At 36.3% G+C, this 12,201-nt stretch overlaps 1 protein-coding gene across 8 annotated transcripts in view; it reads right to left on the bottom strand.

The window, feature by feature from the left end:
• LOC149793661 (uncharacterized) overlaps positions 1-12,201 on the bottom strand; it is an 86,910-nt gene that overhangs the window by 71,759 nt on the left and 2,950 nt on the right. The window contains exon 2 of one of the 8 annotated variants that reach the window (XM_089967639.1): positions 7,528-7,648. The exons of 5 other annotated variants lie outside the window; for them this stretch is intronic. The gene's annotated coding sequence lies outside the window, so the exon portion shown is untranslated. Of the gene's footprint in view, positions 1-7,527; positions 7,649-9,257; positions 9,329-12,201 lie in introns of all 8 variants that reach the window. 2 more of the 8 variants (XM_089967638.1, XM_089967640.1) reach the window with 2 other exon arrangements.

The raw sequence follows: 12,201 nt of genomic DNA, 5'->3' as shown, positions 1-12,201 counted from the left end.
GGCAGTAGTGAACTCAACATGAATAGTAATAACAATGAGTGACAGATTAATCACACTGCGATCTGAGTATGATGTTCATGTAGGCACGTTTACAAATGTTTCGCACAAACACTCTGAGATTTAATAAAAGTGCAGAAGATTTCTTTGGAACTCCAATAGTCATCAATGTTAAGCTCGTTGACATCGACAAAAATTCAACAACATTGATGCGGTACGGTCTGGATCACCAACTTTGTTGAAGCAAAATAACACAATCAAATGTAACACTGAGGTCACCAGAGAGTACAGGCTCTCCGTGTTTAGCTCTGAGAACTTTAGGATATCTGCAATGTCTCCATGGAGTCATTCAACCGATAGATTTTCTGTCAGTCATGTTAAATCAAAATACCGAGAAAATATTCATCCTGGATCCGAAAGACAAACAATCAACCGCAGTAACGTATTAGTGGTTACTTAACTGATTACTTAATACCAGACAATGAATCCCACACAATTTTACAGCTATAATCAAGCATGTGTGTGGAAGAAAGAGAAATCATTGACGAGCACACGACAAAACAAACACAAAATACCAGACGAATCAATGTCAGTGAAAATGTTGTACATGTGGTATCCACACTGGTTGCTGAAGTACATAAACAGTGAGGCACATGATATCACCAGATATAGTAATCAATTTAGCTGTTGTTGCTGGTATTATTATAGGGAAACAACTATATTACATGTGCGGGTGAGAAATTACACGAACATATAAAAATAAGGTGGGTGGCGACGCATGCATGTATGAATATTTCATCGATACTGTCAACGGGGTTAAACGAGGGTGAAATATCGGACAGTGAATTTGCTGCCATTAGTGATATTTGTTATCAGTATCACAAGAATGCAGCTTTCCTGACGCCGTCAACCTTGCCAACGCCACATTTAGAATCTGCATAATGACCACAGAAATAACCACAACACTGGAGCAGATTATCGCTAACACAACACTGACCACAACAACAATGATCCTAACGTAACACAGCTGGAATTCCAAAATAGTTTTCCCACTCCAATAAAAGCGCTTATGGGACCTGGAGGGTCCATTCAGTCACATGAGATCGCACTGACACAATTACAACTTATTATAGGTGGCCAAATATCAAAGCATAATTATTTGGTGGATTAGACGGTAACAATTCACTGGCATTCGAGCATGAAGCTTGTATATCTATCCTCTTCCCATCGATGTTGTATCATTTCAAAATCGTTGATATTTTCAACATCAAGTTGAACCGCGCGACTGTCTTGCTGTAATTTCTCAACCTCAGAGATAAATGCTCCAATATTTTCTTGGCTCATTAAATAGTAAATATATTTCTTTAATAAAAGAAGAGACACCATGCTGATGATGTCACTGTATCGATTGTTGCTCAGCTAAAGATTTTATCAAGACAAATGCAATAACGTGTTGCTGGATCATGTAAATCAATTGTAGTGAATCCATGTGAGTTTTCTAAGCATGTTCACAGACGTTTCTTAACTGACTTATATCCATGTCACTAGGACACCAAATCTGATGAATATTTTGCCGTGTATGTGTATCAATGCCGTTAAAGATAACCAAACGCTTGACAGTTATCTCTGATCACGCTGGAGATCTGAACATAACTGCTGTATGACAAATGACGTGTTTTTATGTCTGTCTCATAAAAATATTCTAGTTGGATTTGTTTGTTTGTCAAGCATGACATCATCGTAAACCAAATGATTATTAATACTACCATCAAGATCTTTGACAGACTGTTCGTCATAGCTGTCAGTGACAAATTCAAATTGCCCGCGGCTTCACTAAATTCCTTGAAGACATCCCTGGCTGACTGCGGATGGCGCTACTAAATAAAGTTGTCCCATTTGTGCCCTCTCATTATCAGACTGAGCAACAACTGAGTCTTATCAGATCCAGTTGGACCAATGATAATGGCTTGAATAGAAGTTGGAAACGCTGTATGATGTTTGACGGTTGCTTACTTGCATGTCACTGTTAGATGTTTATATTGTAGCATATATTATTTATAATCAAGAGTCTTTATTGTGTTTGATGCAAGGCCGTCACGGATACAACTGTGCTAAGAGCAACAACGACAAGGAATAACATTCGAGCACTTACAAGCATGTAAAACGTGGCACAAAAAAGTATAAATTTGTGGTGTCTTGCAAGACCTTGCACGGTGGTGATATTGCTGCTCATTCGGGAAATTACCAGGAATACCATGGGCAAAGTATCCTGGGGAAAAACATCTGGGATATAATTATTATGGTCAACTTGATATTAGACTCAATGACAAAAATCAACCTAAACCAGGCAAATTTCCAGTAAATGTGTTTGATCAAGCGTGCCACACGTATGATGTATAAAAAATAAAGATCTGCAACAATGACATATTGCTGATGTCAAGTTTATTCACACAATGAAGTCGATAAAAATAAAAATATACGAGAATCGTTTGCCAACTGGTTGATAAGATTGCCTATGCAAGATAAGTTAGCCGTTGGGGGAGTTGGCAGGCAATTACTTGTCAGATAATTATCATAATGGAGACAATATGTTATAGTCCATGAGGATACTGGAAAGGTACAGCAGCAATTAGCAAATATCCTGATGCCACAGGTGTCTCATGTGATGTTGCCGCAGATTGGTTCTCCCGAAAGGCAATATGGCAAATGTATATACCGCCACCTAAATGATTCAACATGGACAGTTTTAATGTCAACATGCCCAACGTAGTTCATCAGGCAGATATCCTGTTTTTACCGCATGACACTATCGCTGGCACATCACACAAATGACTCATACCTACAAATACACGTCTATCACCTAAAACTGCAACTGAAGTTGCAGCCGCATTTAAATGTATTTATTCACATGGACCCTTTCGCTGGACACAATTGCCACAAGTCAATCTTGGCAAAGAATTTCTTGGCGCAGTATGTTGAAGAGAATCGCGAACTATTTTCCTGGATCCTACTACCCAATCATTATTGCGCTAGAAGTTCCAGAAGTCACTGATTGCCGTTTCGGGAATTACACTGCGCATTACCTCACATTGAATCTTGTCCGGCTTAAGTCTAATTTACCGCTTTCAGCTCTCGCAGTGATTCATCACTAGCTCGGTGATCTATCAACAATTCCTCGCAATAACTGACATAACTGAAACAGCCAGAGAGAGACTGGATCAGTTTTGCTAATACTATAAATTTCCAAAAATACAACTGCAGTAAAATCTAGTAGATTTTCTTGGCGGAGATTTTGTTATGCCTGCCGCCCACGCATGAGCATTGTGGTCGACTATCACAATTAGGGCTCCTTTGCTATCATAGTTGCAGGAATCATACAAGACCTGATCGGTTATTGTTTTTACAACTATTGGAAACTTTAATCGCGTTTCCAATACTGCAATGTCTTTCGTGCGGGTTCCCTTGTTAACACGCTCTGCCCATTCATATATTTTTCTTTATTCGTGATCCTGTCTCGTGGGGTCTTCATATAATGTGTAGGTGTCCTGCTGAGCCACACAATTTAAGATAACAGTTTTCATCGGTTGCAATGAATTAATTTCAGGCTTGCTTAAACGACAATGTGCGTAAACAACAGCACTCACAGGATATGATTTTTCATAATATGGCCTGTCAATCCCCGTCAGCATTCCCGGTGCAGAATTTTTATCTGCAATGACAATATGCAGGCAGCGTGCTTGGGACTGTTGGACAAGGTCGAGTTTTTTTAATGCAGATAATCCATGTTGGGTCATCCAAACTATCGTGTTCAACAATAAATTCAATTCTAAATAAACATCTTTTATCATCAGCTAAATGATCAATAATCATCTCACCACATTAGTCATTCATTGTAGCATCAATGAAAATACCGTCGTGATCTATCCGGAACATTGACCACACATATGCTGCACCGTCCCGCTTAACTCCCCACTGGACATTCTGACATGTTCGGCTAACAGTAAATCAAACAGTGGGCATTTTTTTAATCATCGACTCTATCAAAATAATACCTGGCCATGGCTGGTTTAATCATAGATTATCTTGCAAACTCTTCCCTTGTAGTTTCTAATGATTTAATATGATTTTGCAATTTTTGCCTTAACAAGGGCTCGTCTAACACCGGTGAGATTATCATACTGTTCTTGCAATTGGTTTGCTATAGTCCACCTACTCATTATATAATAAAGGCAAGTTTTTCTCTAACTCTAACTGAACATTATCTCAGAATATTATACAATAATGTCACGAGCAAAAGATACGTGTAAGTGGCTTATGATTGGATCGACAACCCCATGTGGAAAAATTGTCTAAATGAGTACTGTGGTTCTCATTTAGCGAGTGTCTGCCATGGAAGTTTCGGGCCAAAATCGTGCAGGAAATGGGTTTGGGGTGAGGGCAATGTCTGAACTATGGGTACAGTGGGGCAGGGTGGGGGAAGGGAGAAAACATAGAGCGCTAAAACGATACTATGATAAAAGTCATCATGAGGACGATGAGGCTAGAATAAAAGATGCCAAAGATTATCTCAATAAAATATAACAGGTTTTTTCATGAGAAAATCCATGATTAAAAAGAATCGTGGTCATATATGTGACGCATTTAAGTTTAATGACCTGACCACATCATAACTGTACAGAGATATTTTCATTAATTTTATTGATAAGTGAATATTTTATCAAAATGCTAATCTACATATTTGGTTTGGTTTTAATCGGTTTCTGACACAGTCAAACCGATTTGTAACAGATGTTATTGTTATTGATTTGGCAATGAAATGTACATAGTCACGCATAAAAACGCTATGGGTCGAGTGGTCCTGAAGTTAGTAAATCCAGGTGGGCTGTATGATTTATACCACATTTATGTTCAATGACCTGACAACACTGTGATTATACAGAGATATTTTCATTAATATATTACTGATAATTGGGCTTTTTTTTAAAAATCGTCATATCCATGTTAAAAACCAATTAAAACCAAAAATATGTAGTTTAGCATTTTTGTATAAACACTTGTAACAGATGCTAGTTTTATTGATCACAGGTGCTTGATGCGAGCTTCATGTTGAAGAAAGCAATAATCTGAAGGAATAAAATCATACAGCATGACAAAAATGCCTCAGATTACCCTCATGACCCATTCTGACATAGGACCTCTCTATCATACTATGAAAGACAAGTAACTTCCAAAAGCTCTGTTCTACGCTTGACCCTCGATTTCCTTCTGATACATGTATTTCCATCTCTGAAGGCACACAACCATAATCAATGGCTTGTTTTACTCCTGAGATATTTTTCTATTCATCAAGCCATCATTGATTTTTCTAAATTGCACAAAACGTAAGTTACGGGTCATGGGGTTAGTCTGAGGTAATTTTGTCACTGGGTATGATTTATTTTGCTTCAGATTATTGCTTTCTTCAACATCAAGCTTGCGTCGAGCGCCTGTTACTGATTTGGCAATGTACTGTATACAGTCATGTGACTGAAGTTAGTAAAACCTGGTGTGTCTCTAGCAGTGTGAGAACAAGGAAAGGAAAAAAGCAGAACTAAAATGAAAAAAAATAAATATACCTCGTTTTGTTTATTACGCACTAAAATTAGCAGAGATATCAGTTCCATTATTTTTCCACTGAGCTTTATCGTGATATTTAAAATTTGTCAACGTTAATCAGTGCCAGTATGTATCCACTGAGCTTAAAATGGTGTATTCAGAATTGGTTTATCAAGACTAATCAGTGTCAGTATTTTTCCACTGAGTTTAGAATGATGAATAAACAGTGCCAGTATCTGTCCATCGAGCATAGAATGGTTGAGTAGTCAGTGCCAGCATTTTTCCAATTAGTTTAAAATGATGAATCATCAGTGGCAGTATTTTTCCTCTGAGCTTAGAATGGTATCCATCAAAACCGGTCAACGGATATATATTACCCATCAAAAAGTATATGAAACATCATTCAGCTGGGCATTGTCATTTCCTTTTGCTAATTAATTATATTTTTTGCATCACGAGACCACATCTGTGCGTTAATGTTGTAGTACTTCAGTGAAATAGTTGGCCCAAGTGGATTTCATCTTGCCAACCAGGCTTACATACAAGGCTCAGATTGGCTGTTGGCAGCAAAGAACTCAACATTTTCCAAGTCCCAGATGGTGTGTGTGGGTGGGGGGTCTGGTCACCATACAAGGCTCAGATTGGATTTTGACAATTAAAAAATCAACAAGACCCAGATGGTGGTGGTTTTGGGGGGTGGGGATTAGGCCAGGGGTGGTTGTTGCCCCACACAAAAGGTCGGCTGACCCCCTTCTGTTCCAGTCCAGTTTCCATTTGAACAAAAGGGTTACTAAACACCAAAATGATTCAAATCAAGAGGAAGATTTCTTAAGCATCTCTGAGCAGCAGTACTTTAAATCTTCCAAGAGAAACATTCAGTGGGGCTACAACACGTCCAAAGACAGACTGATTCGTCCATTTATTCATTCATTAATCGTAAAAAAATGAATTATAATAATAAAAAAAATAGTATACTGGGATGTTCATTAATGAAAGCTTAAATAATATTGCTTGATACTTAATTAGCTCTTAATTATAATTTTTTGAAGCATATATAATGAAAAAGGAAAGATATTTATTTGTTGTTGTTGTTGTTGTTATTGTAGGGTTTAATACCATTTTTCAGTACAAGATAGGCTATACATGGCGGCCAGTATAATGGTGGAAGAAGAACCCGGGAAAACCCCAAGATAAAAACATCGATTCACAAGAAGCTACTATCCACATTGGCCAAATCTGAGATCCCACATTCTTGTTTATTTGTAGATACAAATGAAAGAAAAATAGGTCATTTTAAGTCATTATTACCATTTTATAAACAAAATGAGACTTTACTTCCTCTACAACGATAAGATGTATTTTATCCTAAAATATACATTGTTCAAAGTATAAAAATGTAACAAATCTGTTATAAAAATACATTTTACGGAAACGAAATATACATGAATGATTTTGCACAAAAATCAAAATATTTAAAATAAAATTACCATGGTGAAAAGAATGTGAATTTCTGCATGTTACAAAAAGATGAAAATAGTGGTCGATCTGAAGTCAATTAATTCTGCAAATTTGGCCCAAAAGCTAGCCTTATTTTATGCTGAAGCTGGCACAAGTTACAGCAACAAGAATGAGGAAACTCCATTAAGCCCTGTCATAGCTGAAGAATACCAAAAAAACTCTTTTTAAAATATCACGGCCGCTATTAATTATTAAATTCAAGTTGAATAAAGGCATTTAATCAATTCTGTTGCAGATTCTGAGCTTAAAAGGACAAATGACATGCTAAATGCGAAATTAAAATTTAATACCAAGAATGGCTCTCAAGATCAACTGAACACAGACCTATTATTCCTCAATCATGCATATATGCAATCAATCAATCAGTACTTGATCCATGATCATACTATCACACTCAGAAAGAGGGTTTGGTTATACCTCTCTAACCATTATGTTACTCCTGGATTAGAATTCCACAGCCAAATGACACCTACCAGTCTTGAATTCAGGCTTGATGAAACAGGGGTTGATATGTCATTTTGACCCATCAAAGTACTGTCTGCAGAAAAATTAACAGAACATGGCCTTGATTAGACCAATAATTTTCTCTAAGAAATAAAAAAAAAATATAAAAAGTTGTTTACATCTTAAACCCAAAGCCACATCATGACCTTGACAACAACCAATCATTGTAAAATAAAAATTGAACTTTGTTTACTAATTTTGAATCAAGGTCAGCATCCAGGCCAACACCTAGTGTTTATGAAAAGAATGATTCAGGTCAACCAATTTTCTGGAAAAATATCATCTCCAGTGAATAAATTTACATTATAATTGCATATAATAGAATAAAAAATTTAAAACTGACAAACAATTAAATTAAAATAAATATGAATTAAACCAGATATACGTAACATACATTTCAAGTTAAGTTCTAAGTACTGAATAAGAGCATTCTTTAACATAAACAAAGTAAGTGAAAGCATACTTTTTTTCATTTATCCAGACGTGTCCAGGCCAGTCACCACAAGGAGGTACTCTTTCCATGATCCTTTTTATTTATGTTCTTTCGTTGTGTTTTGTTTCTTTCTTTTGCTTCCAGTTTTAACACTCACACACACAAATATATATATACACTAATACATACGTACACAAAGTGGTTTACTTGGAACTTGTGCAGGACTAATTTTCAAGAATAACTTGTATCATTATCTACCATCTAAGAGAGAATTTTGCAACTATCATATAGATATATTCATGATGCTGACCGGTGACCTGTGTTAAAACTGGATATTAATGTTCACACATGCACATTTTGCATAGGGCAGAGCAAAGAACTAAGACCTGTCGTTTACTGGTCATCAGAATTTTATCAAGGTGTTAATCAATTTGAAAACCAAGTCTTGTAATACAACCAATTGATAAAGAAGTACAATGACCTGATGTGTTTCTGAAATACCAAATTTAGGAATGTACATGTATTACTAACTGAACAGAGATTTGCATTAAACGTACATCTTCTGTTAAGGCGAACGCTGAAACATACTTTCACTATAAAAAACAATACTATCGAAGTACTTATTGGAAGTAATGGTGGATAGTGTGTGATTTGTATTTTTAGCATAAATTTAAAAAGTTTTCAGTCATATCGCTACGACTTCTACAGCCGAGTGGTCTAAAGCGCTCACCGTTCCGGATCACTGCCATCTCACCTCTGTCTGCGTGGGTTTGAGTCCAAGGCTCGGCTAGCATGGGTACGTGGGAAAGCCTGCCAGTAGCTTCTCGTGGGTTGGTGGTTCTTCCCTGGGTTTTCCAGGGTTCTTCCTCCACCAATTATACTGGCCGCCATGTATAGCCTATCTTGTGCTGAAAAATGGCATTAAACCCTTGAACAACAACAACAACAATGACGACGACGTCTACAGTGTGACAGTTTATAGTGATGTCTAGCACTGTACATGTATATATTATGACAGAGAGGGTCCTATGTCAGAACGGGTCATAGGGGTAATGTAAGGTATTTTTGTCACTCTGTATGATTTCTTCCTTTAGATTATCATTATTATTTTTTCTTCTCAACATCAAGTTCGCGTCGAGCACCTGTGCGTGAAATTGGGTTTTGAATGAAGTGGGTCACACACCTAAGCCAAACCAAAAGATACAATTACCAGCAGTGGCGTCACTCGGGTTGGTGTCACCCAGTGCGGTAGTTCATGGTGTCACCCCCATGGTCCTCCTTCTGTAACAAACCATACAGAATCCTTAGTAATGTCATTTTGGTGTCACCCCCTCTGATGGTGTCACCCGGTGCAGTCCCCACCCCCCATAACCCCTAGTGACGCAACTGCTGTGCCTGCTAGTCATGTATTTAACTATGATCGGTTATCCGCTTATGAAATCCGACTAGACCGAGCAGTGTGTGCTCTGAAAATTTAGCAATTTTTCATTTTGGTGCCACCCCTTGAGATGATGTCACCCAGTGCGGTCCGCACCCCCCGCACCCCCCTAGCGACGCCACTGATTACCAGCATGACGGACGTAGTACCGATACTTAGTGACGCCATTCTTAAGGCTCGAAAATAGGTTACACTGCAAATTTATATTTTTTTTTTTTACCAAAATCGGCACACACTATTGCAAATTCATGACTTTTCAAACACTAGATGCGTAATTTTAATAGGACTGATCACCAGCTTGCGAGGTAAAAAATTTTGGGCTGCTACTTAGCCGATTTTCAGCCACATATGTTCTTATAAATTCGAACCCTTTGCCATCTTAGTATGTATTTTTGAGAGAGTGACGTATGTAAGGTAAAGTTGTTTGCATTTAAAACATGCACAATGGAGAGAATGTTGGCATACCTATATGCTGCATTAATGTAATGTGGATGATATTTCTTTGGATATTGCACTTTTGGAAATGGTACATGATCTAAGCACACTGCTAACTAAAATGACTGCTCCCTTGTGCTAAAAAAATCAGCCTGAATTAGTCTAACGTACACTATCCATAGCAGATATTAAAATAGGGAAAAGGAATTTTGCCAGACTAGACAATACCAGCTTCTGAAAGTGCAATCAATGAATTACTAAATATATAAAATGTAAAAAAAGGTTATCGGCTCTTTTCATATACAATTTACCTCTGAAGTTCAGAAGTGAAAATGACCAAGTGGAGATAGCACTTTTTTGAAAGGTGCACATCTGGAGTAAGGCCAAGCTGTATACTCTATAACCCATATTACACTCATCAATCATACACCAAAATAAAGGGAATTAAAGGTTCTTTGAATTATACGTAAGATATACAAGGTTATTTTTAAATAGCCAGTATAACCAGTGAGGAAAGCCGGGGAAATTCTTTTTCTTTAAAAATCTAACCCTATGCAAAATACGAAACTGTAGAGCACCACCTTAAAGCAAATATAAAAATGTATGCAATTATTTTTTTATTTTCATATCATTATGAATGAAGCATGAAAACAAGCTAATTATGCTCATTTTGCTCTTGCTTATAGTTTCATGTTCCTGTCTTTCAGCATAACACTGGTTGCTATGTTTACAAAATTTAATGTGCATTTTTAAAATAGCTCACTTTTTATCATAAAGGGAGGGGCTGGACTCGTTAAAGACTCTGACACTCATAAATTCTGTTTTGATGCTTTCGAATTAAATGTACAATCAAAGTTAAATCAGACAATAATAATACCAATGTACTCTTTATAGCATACATAAAAATGAATGCAATTACTTTTTTAATTTTCATATCATTATGCATGATGTTCTGAATAAAATGGTACATTAATATTGATGTTAAGCATGAAAATAAGGTAATTATGCTCATTTTGCTCTTGCTTAAATAATTTGCCCCATGAGGCATGTTTGTGAGAGTAGTGACCTTAATTATGGGGAAATTAGAAGTCTTAGAATATTTGAATAGAGCCAACTTAAATTGAAAACTGTTGCAATAAGCGAAAGAAATATCTAGTGAAAATGTTTCTTTTCATTTATTTGCAATGAAATAAAAAAATAAATGATGAGAAAGTGAATTCGCTTCTTCCATATCAAACAATAGGCAAATAGTTTACCCTTTGACCTTTAAATAGTTTACCCTTTGACCTTTGACATTTATGAACCTCATCTGTTCCATCCCTTTTCAAACTGTAACATTTATTGTTGACATCTCAGGAATAATTCTGCCTAGTTTCATGTGCATTTTTAAAATAGCTCACTTTTTATCATGGGGGGGGGGGCTGGACTTGTTAGAGACTGACACTCATAAATACTGTTCTGTGAGGGGAAATACAGTAGAATTATTCAAAAGAACTGTTTTGGTGCTTGCAACTTAAACGTTTCAGCCATACAATCAAAATTAAATCATACAATAATAATACCTATGTTCTCTATAAAGCAAATATAAAAATGTATGCAATTATTTTTTTTATTTTCATATCATTATGATGTTCTGAATAAAATGGTACATTAATATTGATGTTAAGCATGAAAATAAGCTAATTATGCTCATTTTGCTCTTGCTTACATAATTTGCCATGAGGCATTTTTGTGTGAGCAGTGACCTTAATTATGGGGAAATCAGAAGTCTTGAAATATAGGAATATAGTCAACTTAAATTTAAAACTGTTGCAATATGTAAAAGAAATATATAGTGAAAATGTTTCTTTTCATTTATTTGCAATGAAATAAAAAATAAATGAGAAAGCAAATTCGCTTCTTCCATATAAAAGATAGGCAAATATTTTACCCTTTGACCTTTGACATTTATGAACCTCATCTGTTCCATCCCTTTTCAAACTGTAAAAGTTATTGTTGACATCTCAGTTATAATTCTGGCTAGTTTCATGTTCCTGTCTTTCAGCATAACATTGGTTGCCACGTTTACAAAATGTAATGTGCATTTTTAAAATAGCTCACTTTTTATCATGGGGGGGCTGGACTTGTTAGAGACTCTGACACTCATAAATACTGTTCTGTGGGTGCAAATACAGGAGCATTATTCAAAAGGACTGTTTTGATGCTTGCGACTTAAATGTTTCAGCCATACAATCAAAATTAAATCATATAATAATAATACCTATGTTCTCACCAGTTATTA

Source organism: Sinohyriopsis cumingii, chromosome 8 (assembly GCF_028554795.1).
Source record: "Sinohyriopsis cumingii isolate HCF-2022 chromosome 8, ASM2855479v2, whole genome shotgun sequence".
Classification (NCBI taxonomy): domain Eukaryota; kingdom Metazoa; phylum Mollusca; class Bivalvia; order Unionida; family Unionidae; genus Sinohyriopsis; species Sinohyriopsis cumingii.
This window is presented reverse-complemented; position numbering and strand designations above follow the sequence as displayed.